We start from the raw sequence: 12,584 nt of genomic DNA, 5'->3' as shown, positions 1-12,584 counted from the left end.
CCTTGCCTGACAAGAATCTATCTCTCTCTGCCTTAAAAATATTCTCCACCTCCACCACCCTCTGAGGCAGCGATAGCTCCCAAGTTGTAGAACCCTCTGAGAGAAACCATTTCTCCTCATCTCTGCCCTAAAAGGGCAACCCCTCATTTTAAAACAGTTCCCTCCACTACCCCCTACCATTATTCTGCACTTGCCCACCAGAGGAGATATCCTTTCCAAGTCCACCTCGCCCAGACCATTCAGGATCTTGTATAACTTCAATCCACTCACCCTCTCACTCTACTAAACTCCAGTGCAAACAACCCCAATCTGTCCAACCTTCCCTCTGACGACAACCCACTCATTCCAGGTATCAGTCTAGTAAACCTCCTCTGAACCACCTCCAACGCATTTACATCCTTCCTTAAATAAGGAGACCAAAACTGCACAGAGTATTCAAGAAGCGGTCTCTCCAATGCCCTGTATAACTGAAGCACAGCGTCCTTACTTTCCTGTTCGCTCCCCCTGGGAATAAAGGATAGCATTCCATTAACCTTCTGAATTGCCTGTTGCACTGGTGGGTGTCCTGTATAGAAGGATACACGTGTGTGTCAATGATTAATTAAACCGGGGGGTGGTTAGTAGGGTCAGCTTGTTTTGTGGGACCTGAAAGATGAAAGGGTTAGATGCGTGCATTTGTAATGAGAGGCTCTGGTGAAGTTGGATGCCAAGCAAATAGGCTGCGTTTGAAATTTGTGCTATAAGTAGAGGCTTGATTTTACAGCCGTAGAATTTTGAAGGGGAGTTTAGACGTGACAGGGGGCTTCTGCAACTTTACAACACTTTCGTCAGTCAACAAGGTGATAGGGGAGGGGGGTGACTCAATTTTATTTGAGGGGAAAAGGGGAGGCGAGAGGAAAACATGAAAGGTTTTTAACGTTTTGGAAATGTTGAGTTCAAAGAGGTGCTTAGGAGAACGGAACCTAAGCTGAAAGGGGAGAGGGGTATTTAAGGGAGGGCGTTTAGTTGGGTGGCTGTGCGGGGGGAGATGTCCCAAGACCAGACCTGCGCTGGGCGTTGGTGAATCTGGAGCAGGCCTTGGGGGTTTTCAAGCCAATGTTTTTGTTTCCAAACCTCAACTTCAGGTTTTCACAGCCCAGAGTGACAGCAGTTTTGCTTTGGGTAATATTACTGGATGTTTTATAGTTAAAAATCTCCAAAGGGAGTTGTTGCCAAGTCGTTTACTTCTGCGTTCTGACCAAGTGAGGGTGTTTTGCAAGATTGTTTCAACTGCGTAACTTGAATCTCGCATGCTGACTGGGTTCTATGCTTCTAGGTTCAGTAGCCTCCCCCCATTTTCAAAATACAATAATAGAAAGGTTATAATCAGCGAGTCGGGTCTCTTTCTGGGATCGGTCTCGTGCGGCAAACATCATCAAGCTGCGGTCATAAACACACACTCCTGATGCCCTAGTCCTTCCGTGTGGTAGAGATGGTGGGTTTGGAAGGTGTTGGGGGTGATGGAAGCGATTGAGATCGAGATGAAGCAGTCAAGAGAGGGAAAGTGCGGCCGTGACAGGATGGCAGGTGGGTCCGGTGGGGGGGGAATGGAGTGGTGGGGGTGAAACTGTTCCTGTTGCCGGGGTGTGGGGGGGTAGGTTCGAGAACAAGAGGGACACAGATTTAAGGTGATTGGTAAGAGGTGACACGTGGAGAAACTTTTTCCACACCCAGCGAGTGGTTAGGGTCTGCGATGCACTGCCCGAGATTGTGGTGGAGGCAGCTTCAACCGAAGCGTTTGAGGCAAGGCTAGACTGTTACCTAAATTGGTACAGAAATAACTGGCTATAAAAAAAAGAGTCAAAACTTTCCAATACACAATTTGTGCTCATGACATCTGCTTTATTCTATTCTGATGTTACACACTTTTGTTAAGGCACCAGTAAGACACATGAATTTTTAAAGACCCAGGCAAAGGAACACACAATACCCTGAAGCAGTCCAATGCGAAGTGAGTTTTCTTAACTTCCATTAAAAGAGGGAGTGAAATGTTTCACCTAGCCAGGAGACGTTAAGAAACAGTGTGTTTACTTTTCCCAAAGATTACTGGCAAAATTGGTACTGTGAGGGATTTTTTTATTATGGGAGAGGTAAAGTCCGAAGACGTAGTGAAAGAATGGGATTCCCCGAGGGTTGGTAACCCTCTTTAGAGCCGATCCTGGCCAAATAAATTGGAATAAAAGTTGGCAGGAGGCCGGACAGTCTCTTCAAAGGGCCTGGGCACAGTCTTTATTCCTTCATGGGATGTGGGTGTGGGTGTAACTGGCCAGGCCAGTATTGATTGCCCAGTTCAGAGGGCAATAAAGAGTCAACCACATTGCTGAGGGTCAGGAGTCACATGTAGGCCCAGACCAGGATTTCCTTCCCTAAAGGACAAGAGTGAACCAGATGGGGTTTTTATGACAATCAGCCAGGGTTCCACAGTCATCATTAGACTTTTAATTCCAGATATTTATTGAATTCAAGTTTCACCACCTGCCCTGGTAGGATTTGAACTCAGGTCCCCAGAGCAATACCCTCTGAATTACTAGTCCAGTGACAATACCACTGTGCCACTGCCTCCCAATAATATTCCCTTGAAAGGGGAAGGGTATGGGAAGCAAATCCAGAGCTCCCTAGATTTTATTTTCATTCATTCCCTGGATGTGGGTGTCCCTGGCCGGGTCCAGCATTTATTTCTCGTCCCTAATTGCCCCCTTGAGAAGATGGGGGTGAGCCGCCTTCTTGAACCACTGCAGACTCGTGTGGTTTAGATACACCCACGGCGCTGTTAGGGAGGGAGTTCCAGGATTTTGTCCGTGTGGTGTAGGTACACCCACGGCGCTGTTAGGGAGGTAATTCCAGGATTTTGTCCGTGTGGTGTAGGTACACCCACGGTGCTGTTAGGGAGGGAGTTCCAGGATTTTGTCCGTGTGGTGTAGGTACACCCACGGCGCTGTTAGGGAGATAGTTCCAGGATTTTCTCCCATGTTATGTAGGTACACCCACGGCGCTGTTAGGGAGGGAGTTCCAGGATTTTGTCCCGTGTGGTGTAGGTACACCCACGGCGCTGTTAGGGAGGGAGTTCCAGGATTTTGTCCGTGTGGTGTAGGTACACCCACGGCGCTGTTAGGGAGGGAGTTCCAGGATTTTGTCCGTGTGGTGTAGGTACACCCACGATGCTGTTAGGGAGAGAGTTCCAGGATTTTGTCCCGTGTGTGGTGTAGGTACACCCACGGCGCTGTTAGGGAGGTAGTTCCAGGATTTTGTCCCGCGTGGTGTAGGTACACCCACGGCGCTGTTAGTGAGGGACCTCCGGGATTTTGTCCGTGTGGTGTAGGTACACCCACGGTGCTGTTAGGGAGGGAGTTCCAGGATTTTGTCCGTGTGGTGTAGGTACACACACGGCGCTGTTAGGGAGGGAGTTCCAGGATTTTCTCCCGTGTGGTGTAGGTACACCCACTGCGTTGTTAGGGAGGGAGTTCCAGGATTTTGTCCGTGTGGTGTAGGTAAGCCCACAGCGCTGTTAGGGATGGAGTCCGGAATTTTGTCCGTGTGGTGTAGGTACACCCTCGGCGCTGTTAGGGAGGGAGTTCCAGGATTTTGTCCGTGTGGTGTAGGTACACCCACGGCGCTGTTAGGGAGGGAGTTCCAGGATTTTGTCCCGTGTGGTGTAGGTACACCCACGGCGCTGTTAGGGAGGGAGTTCCAGGATTGTGTCTGTGCAGGTACACCCACGGCGCTGTTAGGGAGGGAGTTCCAGGAGTTTGTCCGTGTGGTGTAGGTACACCCACGGCGCTGTTAGGGTGGGAGTTCCAGGATTTTGTCCTGTGTGGTGTAGGTACACCCACGGCGCTGTTAGGGAGGGAGTTCCGGGATTTAGTCCTGTGTGGTGTAGGTACACCCACGGCGCTGTTAGGGAGGGAGTTCCGGGATTTTGTCCCGTGTGGTGTAGGTACACCCACGGGCGCTGTTAGGGAGGGAGTTCCAGCGTTTTAACCCAGCGACAGTGAAGGAACGGCCGATATACTTCCAAGTCGGGATGGTGAGGGGCTCGGAGGGGAACTTCCAGGCGGTGGGTGTTCCCCATGTGTGAGGGTGGCTGTTTTTTAAAAGCTATTTTTGGGAACATACGAATATATGAAATAGGAGCAGGAGTAGGCCATTCGGCCCCTCCAGCCTGCTACGCCAGTCAATAAGACCGTGGCTGATCTGTTTGTTTCGAATCCCCCACTCCCATCTAACCCCCCGATAACCTTCGATCCCCTTGCCTGACAAGAATCTATCTCTCTCTGCCTTAAAAATATTCTCCACCTCCACCACCCTCTGAGGCAGCGATAGCTCCCAAGTTGTAGAACCCTCTGAGAGAAACCATTTCTCCTCATCTCTGCCCTAAAAGGGCAACCCCTCATTTTAAAACAGTTCCCTCCACTACCCCCTACCATTATTCTGCACTTGCCCACCAGAGGAGATATCCTTTCCAAGTCCACCTCGCCCAGACCATTCAGGATCTTGTATAACTTCAATCCACTCACCCTCTCACTCTACTAAACTCCAGTGCAAACAACCCCAATCTGTCCAACCTTCCCTCTGACGACAACCCACTCATTCCAGGTATCAGTCTAGTAAACCTCCTCTGAACCACCTCCAACGCATTTACATCCTTCCTTAAATAAGGAGACCAAAACTGCACAGAGTATTCAAGACGCGGTCTCTCCAATGCCCTGTATAACTGAAGCACAGCGTCCTTACTTTCCTGTTCGCTCCCCCTGGGAATAAAGGATAGCATTCCATTAACCTTCTGAATTGCCTGTTGCACTGGTGGGTGTCCTGTATAGAAGGATACACGTGTGTGTCAATGATTAATTAAACCAGGGGGTGGTTAGTAGGGTCAGCTTGTTTTGTGGGACCTGAAAGATGAAAGGGTTAGATGCGTGCATTTGTAATGAGAGGCTCTGGTGAAGTTGGATGCCAAGCAAATAGGCTGCGTTTGAAATTTGTGCTATAAGTAGAGGCTTGATTTTACAGCCGTAGAATTTCGAAGGGGAGTTTAGACGTGACAGGGGGCTTCTGCAACTTTACAACGCTTTCGTCAGTCAACAAGGTGATAGGGGAGGGGGGTGACTCAATTTTATTTGAGGGGAAAAGGGGAGGCGAGAAGAAAACATGAAAGGTTTTTAACGTTTTGGAAAAGTTGAGTTCAAAGAGGTGCTTAGGAGAACGGAACCTAAGCTGAAAGGGGAGAGGGGTATTTAAGGGAGGGCGTTTAGTTGGGTGGCTGTGCGGGGGGAGATGTCCCAAGACCAGACCTGCGCTGGGCGTTGGTGAATCTGGAGCAGGCCTTGGGGGTTTTCAAGCCAATGTTTTTGTTTCCAAACCTCAACTTCAGGTTTTCACAGCCCAGAGTGACAGCAGTTTTGCTTTGGGTAATATTACTGGATGTTTTATAGTAAAAAATCTCCAAAGGGAGTTGTTGCCAAGTCGTTTACTTCTGCGTTCTGACCAAGTGAGGGTGTTTTGCAAGATTGTTTCAACTGCGTAACTTGAATCTCGCATGCTGACTGGGTTCTATGCTTCTAGGTTCAGTAGCCTCCCCCCATTTTCAAAATACAATAATAGAAAGGTTATAATCAGCGAGTCGGGTCTCCTTCTGGGATCGGTCTCGTGCGCCAAACATCATCAAGCTGCGGTCATAAACACACGCTCCTGATGCCCTCGTCCTTCCGGGTGGTAGAGATGGTGGGTTTGGAAGGTGTTGGGGGTGATGGAAGCGATTGAGATCGAGATGAAGCAGTCAAGAGAGGGAAAGTGCGGCCGTGACAGGATGGCAGGTGGGTCTGGGGGGGGGAATGGAGTGGTGGGGGTGAAACTGTTCCTGTTGCCGGGGTGTGGGGGGGTAGGTTCGAGAACAAGAGGGACACAGATTTAAGGTGATTGGTAAGAGGTGACACGTGGAGAAACTTTTTCCACACCCAGCGAGTGGTTAGGGTCTGCAATGCACTGCCCGAGAGTGTGGTGGAGGCAGGTTCAACTGAGGCGTTTGAGGCAAGGCTAGACTGTTACTCAAATTGGTACAGAAATAACTGGCAATAAAAAAAAGTCAAAATTTCCCAATAACACAATTTGTGCTCATGACCTCTGCTTTATTCTTTTCTGATGTTACACAGGGTTCAGGCGACAAAGAACGAGTCTTGAAAATAGCTCCAGAGAAGGATGTTTTACCAAGTTTAAAAATAAAAACGAACATTAAAATATCTGAATCCAACATTTAGAGATCTCAGTTCTTTATCCCGTCCGGGCCGATATTACCTGTTGTACGCAAGGATGTGTGAATACTAAGTTTTTTGTATGTCAACGTGTCACATCACAGCGCCCCTCACCCACCCCACCACAACTGGAGGGCGTGGCTACATGTGACATGTTTACATAGGCCGTGGCCATGATAAGCGCCGTCTGTCCACGTTAATAATGGGAAATAAGCATAAAAGTCGGGTAAATACGAGCACACACGCCCGCCGCATGCAGTTGCAGCGTGACATGTTTACATAGTGAGTTCCCATATGTTGGTTTCCTTCCCCCCCCCGCCCCGCAATTTCCTTTGTGAACAGTCACGCCACAGCTCCACCAGTGGCAGCAAGCAGCGGTTGCAGCGTGACACGTTTACATAGCTAGCTCCCACATGTTGGTTTACGCAGGAAACCGGGGGTGGGGGGGGGGGGGGGAAACCAATATGTGGGAACTCGCTATGTAAACATGTCACACTGCAACTGCTCCTTACTGCCGCTGGTGGCGCTGTGGCATGACTGTTTACAAAGGAAATCGGGGCAGGGGGGGGGAACCATCATATGGGAACTCGCTATGTAAACATGTCACGCTGCAACTGCGCCATACTGCTGCTGGTGGTGCTGTAACGTGACCGTTTACATAGGAAATCTCCATTATCAACATAGAAAGAGCAATTTTTGCTTAAAAATGGTGTGAATTTTATTCATTTCTCATTTTCGATCCTGCGGGTTTGTTGGAGGGGGCGATATTTTTCGGAGGGGGGGGCGTTGGTGAGGGGTGCCTCATCACGTGTTTTTGAAGCCCCCTCCTGGATTTCCTGGTTGAAGTAGTTGAAGTCTTATTGCTTTGCAGAATTCTGTCCGGGTCATTTTTATGCGTTTGGGAGCCACTGCATCTGAGGGAGGGGTGGGAAAACAGGGGAGAGAAAAGATTTGATAAGGTTACATTGTCCATTCGGCACAGAAAGAGGGCACTCAGCACCCTGTGCTGCTCATGACGCATCACAAGAGCTCTCTCTCACTCCCGCCCTCCACCACCCACATCCCTCACATCAACATTCACCCTCCTGTCTTTATCCAGCTTTGTGGACACTGCATTTAGATAGATCGATGTGATTCCCCTCAGTCCCACTCCCTGTGGGAGCGGGTTCCACATTCTCCCCACCCTCTGGGTAAAGAGGTTTCTCGCGAATTCCCCGTCGGATTTATCATTGACCAGAGCTGTGCACGGTGCTCCGAGTGTGGTCTAACCGAGGGGATACTGAGACCGGAACTGTGCACGGTGCTCCGAGTGTGGTCTAACCGAGGGGGGATATGGAGACCGGAACTGTGCACGGTGCTCCGAGTGTGGTCTAACTGAGGGGGATACGGAGACCGGAACTGTGCACGGTGCTCCGTGTGTGGTCTAACCGAGGGGGATACGGAGACCGGAACTGTGCACGGTGCTCCGAGTGTGGTCTAACCGAGTGGATACGGAGACCGGAACTGTGCACGGTGCTCCGAGTGCGGTCTAACCGAGGGGGGATACGGAGACCGGAACTGTGCACGGTGCTCCGAGTGTGGTCTAACCGAGGGGGGATACGGAGAGCGGAACAGTGCACGGTGCTCCGAGTGTGGTCTAACCGAGGGGGGATACGGAGACCGGAACTGTGCACGGTGCTCTGAGTGTGGTCTAACCGAGGGGGGATACGGAGAGCGGAACAGTGCACGGTGCTCCGAGTGTGGTCTAACCGAGGGGGGATACGGAGACCGGAACTGTGCACGGTGCTCCGAGTGTGGTCTAACCGAGGGGGGATACGGAGAGCGGAACAGTGCACGGTGCTCCGAGTGTGGTCTAACCGAGGGGGGATACGGAGAGCGGAACAGTGCACGGCACAGGAGGTAAATCCAGGCCCCTCTCGCTCCCGACACCGCCCGATTTCTGAAGACTCGATTCGAACTCCTCTCAAACTTCTCCTCTCGGAGGAGAAAGATCCCGGCTTCTCCCCCCTCCCCGTCCCCGCAATCGCTGGAGTCCCTGGTCACTGGGGAGCATTCACCTCCGCTCAGCCTGTGATGGATTATATAGTAGGCCGGAGACAAAGCCAGGGGCTTTCCTGAGGGTACTCACCCAGCTGGGAGGGAGGGGCTGGCTGCCTGGCGCAGGCCTTTCACTCACTCGCTGGGTGCAGCCGCTGGCTGGGCGGGAGCTGCTGTCGCCGGAGGTTTTTCGACAGTTTTGTTCTGGGGCTGCAGACGAGGAAATCAGATGGAGGGGAAATGAACACAGTGTCAGTCTCAGTCACGCGTGCGCCCAGACACAGAGGAGGCTTTCATTCAGCAATTTCCAGCCTCCTTGCTTCACTCTCGGTCCGTTTCCCTATCTGCCTCCCGCTCTCTCTGGATCTCCTGCTCTCTCTGGCTCTCCCGCTCTCTCTGGATCTCCCGCTCTCTCTGGCTCTCCCGCTCTCTCTGGCTCTCCCGCTCTCTCTGGCTCTCCCGCTCTCTCTGGCTCTCCCGCTCTCTCTGGCTCTCCCGCTCTCTCTGGCTCTCCCGCTCTCTCTGGCTCTCCCGCTCTCTCTGGCTCTCCCGCTCTCTCTGGCTCTCCCGCTCTCTCTGGCTCTCCCGCTCTCTCTGGCTCTCCCGCTCTCTCTGGCTCTCCCGCTCTCTCTGGCTCTCCCGCTCTCTCTGGATCTCCCGCTCTCTCTGGGCGTTTGATGGGAACGGTGCAGAGGGAGCTTTACTCTGTATCTAACCCCGTGCTGTACCTGTCCTGAGTGTTTGATGAAGACGGTATAGAGGGAGATTTACTCTGTATCTAACCCCGTGCTGTACCTGTCCTGGGAGTGTTTGATGGGGACGGTGTAGAGGGAGCTTTACTCTGTATCTAACCCCGTGCTGTAACTGTCCTGGGAGTGTTTGATGGGGACAGTGTAGAGGGAGCTTTACTCTGTATCTAACACCACGCTGTACCTGTCCTGGGAGTGTTTGATGGGGATAGTGTAGAGAGAGCTTTACTCTGTATCTAACCCCACGCTGTACCTGTCCTGGGAGTGTTTGATGGGGACGGTGTAGAGGGAGCTTTACTCTGTATCTAACCCCGTGCTATACCTGTCCTGGGAGTGTTTGATGGAGACGGTGTAGAGGGAGCTTTACTCTGTATCTAACCCCGTGCTGTACCTGTCCTGGGAGTGTTTGATGGGGACAGTGTAGAGCGATCTTTACTCTGTATCTAACCCCGTGCTGTACCTGTCCTGGGTGTGTTTGATGGGGACAATGTAGAGGGAGCTTTACTCTGTATCTAACCCCGTGCTGTACCTGTCCTGGGAGTGTTTGATGGGGACAGAGTAGAGTGAGCTTTACTCTGTATCTAACCCCGTGCTGTACGTGTCCTGGGAGTGTTTGATGGGGACAGTGTAGAGGGAGCTTTACTCTGTATCTAACCCCGTGCTGTACCTGTCCTGGGAGTGTTTGATGGGGACGGTGTAGAGGGAGCTTTACTCTGTATCTAACCCCGTGCCTCCCCTGTCCTGGGAGTGTTTGATGGGGACAGTGTAGAGGGAGCTTTACTCTGTATCTAACCCCGTGCTGTACCTGTCCTGGGAGTGTTAGATGGGGACACCGAGCGCTGGGTTCTCTTTACCTGTTTAATCTCCTCGCTTTTGGCATTCTGCTCCTTGGGTCGTCTCCGGACGTTGTATGGGCGTCGAAAGGTTCTGGTTTGCTGTGGATTTCTATAGGTCTCCTGGTTCTCCTTCTCGTCCGGACCTCCTCTGCTCTGGGAAGCCTGTGGAGGGGGCCTGGAGGAATCAACAGGGATTGTCAAATGTTACAGACTGGAATCTAATCGAGGGGTTCGGGGTGGTTTATATATAGAATAACAGATACCCGAGAGTGAGTTACAGACTAGAATATAATCGAGGGGTTCGGGGTGGTTTATATATAGAATAACAGATACCCGGGAGTGAGTTACAGACAGGAATCTAATCGAGGGGTTCGGGGTGGTTTATATACAGAATAACAGATACCCGGGAGTGAGTTACAGACTGGAATCTAATCGAGGGGTTCGGGGTGGTTTATATATAGAATAACAGATACCCGGGAGTGAGTTACAGACTGGAATCTAATCGAGGGGTTCGGGGTGGTTTATATATAGAATAACAGATACCCGGGAGTGAGTTACAGACCGGAATCTAATCGAGGGGTTCGGGATGGTTTATATATAGAATAACAGATACCCGGGAGTGAGTTACAGACTGGAATCTAATCGAGGTGTTCGGGCGGTTTATATATAGAATAACAGATACCCGGGAGTGAGTTACAGACTGGAATCTAATCGAGGGGTTCGGGGTGGTTTATATATAGAATAACAGATACCCGGGAGTGAGTTACAGACTGGAATCTAATCGAGGGGTTCGGGGGGATTTATATATAGAATAACAGATACCCGGGAGTGAGTTACAGACTAGAATCGGATCGAGCGGGCTGTGATCTGCGTGTCGAGTAGTGTTATACCTGGTGTTACGTGGGCGAGTCTGGTTAACAGGACCTCGATTGACCCGCCGCTGGTCTTCTTCGTCCGGCTCCACACTCTCATCCTGCTTCTCCTCCGTAACCCCATCATCCTGTGATCCAAACAGAGTCTGGTGTTCAGTACAACTCAACATTGCTCGAGGTTCTGCTGCCCGTGTGTCCCAGACAGAACCGGGTCAGACTCACACTCACACCCCTCCCTATCTCCGTAACCTCCTCCAGCCCCTACAACCCTCCCTATCTATAACCTCCTCCAGCCCCTACACCCCTCCCTGTCTCTGTAACCTCCTCCAGCCCCTACACCCCTCCCTATCTCTGTAACCTCCTCCAGCCCCTACACCCCTCCCTATCTCTGTAACCTCCTCCAGCCCCTACAACACTCCCTATCTCTGTAACCTCCTCCAGCCCCTACACCCCTCCCTATCTCTGTAAACTCCTCCAGCCCCTACAACACTCCCTATCTCTGTAACCTGCTACAGCCCCTACACCCCTCCCTATCTCTGTAACCTCCTCCAGCCCCTACACCCCTCCCTATCACTGTAACCTCCTCCAGCCCCTACAACACTCCCTATCTCTGTAACCTCCTACAGCCCCTACACCCCTCCCTATCTCTGTAACCTCCTCCAGCCCCTACACCCCTCCCTATCTCTGTAACCTCCTCCAGCCCCTACAACACACCCTATCTCTGTAACCTCCTACAGCCCCTACACCCCTCCCTATCTCTGTAACCTCCTCCAGCCCCTACACCCCTCCCTATCTCTGTAACCTCCTCCAGCCCCTACACCCCTCCCTATCTCTGTAACCTCCTCCAGCCCCTACACCACTCCCTATCTCTGTAACCTCCTCCAGCCCCTACACCCCTCCCTATCTCTGTAACCTCCTCCAGCCCCTACACCCCTCCCTATCTCTGTAACCTCCTCCAGCCCCTACAACACTCCCTATCTCTGTAACCTCCTCCAGCCCCTACACCCCTCCCTATCTCTGTAAACTCCTCCAGCCCCTACAACACTCCCTATCTCTGTAACCTGCTACAGCCCCTACACCCCTCCCTATCTCTGTAACCTCCTCCAGCCCCTACACCCCTCCCTATCACTGTAACCTCCTCCAGCCCCTACAACACTCCCTATCTCTGTAACCTCCTCCAGCCCCTACACCCCTCCCTATCTCTGTAACCTCCTCCAGCCCCTACAACACACCCTATCTCTGTAACCTCCTACAGCCCCTACACCCCTCCCTATCTCTGTAACCTCCTCCAGCCCCTACACCCCTCCCTATCTCTGTAACCTCCTCCAGCCCCTACACCCCTCCCTATCTCTGTAACCTCCTCCAGCCCCTACACCACTCCCTATCTCTGTAACCTCCTCCAGCCCCTACACCCCTCCCTATCTCTGTAACCTCCTCCAGCCCCTACACCCCTCCCTATCTCTGTAACCTCCTCCAGCCCCTACACCCCTCCCTATCTCTGTAACCTCCTCCAGCCCCTACACCCCTCCCTATCTCTGTAACCTCCTCCAGCCCCTACACCCCTCCCTATCTCTGTAACCTCCTCCAGCCCCTACACCCCTCCCTATCTCTGTAACCTCCTCCAGCCCCTACACCCCTCCCTATCTCTGTAACCTCCTCCAGCCCCCTACACCCCTCCCTATCTCTGTAACCTCCTCCAGCCCCTACACCCCTCCCTATCTCTGTAACCTCCTCCAGCCCCTACACCCCTCCCTATCTCTGTAACCTCCTCCAGCCCCTCCGTGTCCTCCCAGGAATTAATAAAAA

General features: G+C 52.0%; 1 long non-coding RNA gene across 1 annotated transcript; it reads right to left on the bottom strand.

Moving 5' to 3' along the window:
• Positions 1 to 7,021: 7,021 nt before the first annotated feature.
• LOC144678036 (uncharacterized) lies at positions 7,022 to 10,081 on the bottom strand. Its single transcript, XR_013575922.1, has 3 exons — positions 9,925 to 10,081; positions 8,413 to 8,531; positions 7,022 to 7,198 (listed from the first exon to the last, which is right to left on the bottom strand). It is a non-coding gene; the product is annotated as an uncharacterized LOC144678036 (long non-coding RNA).
• Positions 10,082 to 12,584: the final 2,503 nt, after the last annotated feature.

Source organism: Cetorhinus maximus, unplaced genomic scaffold (assembly GCF_964194155.1).
Source record: "Cetorhinus maximus unplaced genomic scaffold, sCetMax3.hap1.1 HAP1_SCAFFOLD_3463, whole genome shotgun sequence".
NCBI lineage: Eukaryota > Metazoa > Chordata > Chondrichthyes > Lamniformes > Cetorhinidae > Cetorhinus > Cetorhinus maximus.
Note: the sequence above shows the minus strand (reverse complement) of the source record. Positions and strands in the feature narration are given on the sequence as shown.